Source organism: Camelina sativa, chromosome 20 (assembly GCF_030686135.1).
Source record: "Camelina sativa cultivar CO46 ecotype springtype chromosome 20, ASM3068613v1".
Lineage (NCBI taxonomy): Eukaryota > Viridiplantae > Streptophyta > Magnoliopsida > Brassicales > Brassicaceae > Camelina > Camelina sativa.
The window spans coordinates 36,019,790-36,022,108 of record NC_141899.1 but is presented as its reverse complement, the minus strand read 5'-3'; the positions used below and the strand labels follow the sequence as shown (position 1 = coordinate 36,022,108).

The 2,319-nt window shown below is 30.7% G+C and overlaps 1 long non-coding RNA gene across 1 annotated transcript; it reads right to left on the bottom strand.

Annotated features, from left to right (window-relative positions):
• Positions 1–393: 393 nt before the first annotated feature.
• On the bottom strand, positions 394–1,488 carry LOC104771633 (uncharacterized). The gene is made up of 2 exons (XR_764878.3): positions 1,250–1,488; positions 394–710 (listed from the first exon to the last, which is right to left on the bottom strand). It is a non-coding gene; the product is annotated as an uncharacterized LOC104771633 (long non-coding RNA).
• Positions 1,489–2,319: the final 831 nt, after the last annotated feature.

Here is a 2,319-nt window from a genome sequence, read left to right as displayed (position 1 = left end):
GAAAATAAACCCCACCTTCTCATTCTTGGAAATCCAAGTATTTAAAAACTTTATCTTGAATCTACAATGTTAGTTTAATAATACACAAACCACACATACTTGTTAACAAGTGAACCAAATCCCCTTTTTATTTTCCTTCTATAACTAATTTATAGTAGTTTCATTAGTCATCATAGGGTTGGATAGATTGATTTTTGAATCTTTCAACTATGGACAGCCACTTTGAATGTCTTTAATTGGTTATCGTTCCATAGGTTCCAGAGAGTCAGAGAGTAATCTAAGTTTCGCTCATATCTTAATTTAAAAGGCACCAGTTTACGAATCATCTACTTGGTACAAAAGTACATGTACAAAAATGTAATGGAAAATATATTAGTACTTGAGAAATATAAATTACGTTTCAAATGTTTTATATATGAAAATAATTACTTTCTTAAACTGAACATGATGAGGCGGTAACAGAAATTTCATTACTCGAAACAACAGAAATACCACGTAAACTACTATATAGATTACGGTGAGTTGAAGAAAAAACAACAGAAAGTAAAAATTTAAGATTTCATAAAATTGGAAAATGGAAATTGAAGAGAAACCGAAAAACTAATCGGTGGGACTGGAAGAATCATTAGAAATTTTTCCACCACCTTGTTGGCTTTGCGATGGTCTTACTGGTCCCTCAATCAGCATATGATAACTCATCATTCTCCTCCCTTCATTTTAATTTTATTCAATTATATCAGTTAGACATGGTACTAGATTGATGATTACTCATCGTATTTATTAACACATACGCAGACCAAGAAAAACATCTTAAACGAAAATTTATGTAACTAAAAAGTTAAAATGAGAAAAATGTAATGACTTTTCTAAATAGAATCTACGACATATATGCTTGCATGTCAATGAAACTAATTAACGTATAACTAAATCATTGAGCTATAATTGTTTTACAACTATATTTTCATCTCTTTTACGTTTTTTCAACTTTATAAATGCTTTCCCCTCTCTTCTTTTTTCATTAGCTTTTCTAATCACTTCTCAATCAAGGTATGTGTATCTTTTCTTATATAATTATTGAAGTATCCATGCCGTATCCATATCTATAAATTTTCGCTTTGCCGGTTTCCATCTCTGTTTCTGTACCCATTTCTAATTCCTCTACCCGTTTCAGTGCTACTTCGAGACCATGTTCATCAACAAGTCCTATAAATATGTGAGTTTGTATATGTGTTTGTAAGGAAACACGAACCTGTTTGGAGTAATGGTTGTTGACCAGAAGGAATAGCTGACTCGGTACGGCAAAGGTGGGTGCCGAGAAGAAGAAGCACAATTAGTACTTGACCAAACATTGTCTTTCTCATATCTTGATATGATTTTTCTTTAAACTTTCATTTTCATGATTTTAGACTTTCATTTATGTACTCGAATGGAGTGGGGTCGTTTCAGGATAGAAACGTAAACTTTATTAATTTTCTCCAACTTGTCATTAATCTTTAATAAGTTGACCCTCTTGTTCTTATAGAAACAAATGACAAACGTATAAAAAATATTAACCCTTTTGTTTCTCATTGACTATTACTTGTCTAGAAAATAGTGATTCAATATACTAGCGTAGATCCAATCTTATCATCGATGGTATTAGACCTCTTAAAAAAATTGAATTCATGACTCGTTAGCTTAAACCCACATATTTAAAGTCCACAGATCTGAATCCGTGATTGTGTTTTGGTTGAATGTGAGACAGTTATATAAATAAGGTCTTGCGGTATAAGTATATTTGGGATAGTCAAAACCGATCACTAGATAACAAAGCATTCAAACGTGACGCGGTTTTGATTATTGCAAGATAGGATGTCGATAATTCCAAATATATTTTATTAGGTAAACCAGCTGATGTGGGAATCAATGAGAAATAGTATGTGAAGACTTTTTTCCATAGTGAGCTTGTTCTTGCTCCTTTCTTTAATTTTTAGTTTTTTTTCCTCGTAATTCAAATATAAAACTCTTTAAGGTGGTTTGCATTTAGCTTTAGTTTGGTTTTCGGCTGAATCTAAATGTCATATGCTCTCTCTAGTTTTAATATGACTGTCAATATCTTTGCTACACACAATAATGCACGTTCAATTTCGACAGAAAATAAAGATCGACACCAAAACAAGAAGAGATAAATGGACAGAAAATTTATATTATTGTATTGAAATGTAAAAAAAAAAGATAACTAGAATGTAAAATGTCGTATATTATGAATGGCATATTATTATATAAAGTTCTTTAACAAAAAAAAAATATATTTTATAAAGTTCAGTTTCTCAAATTTCT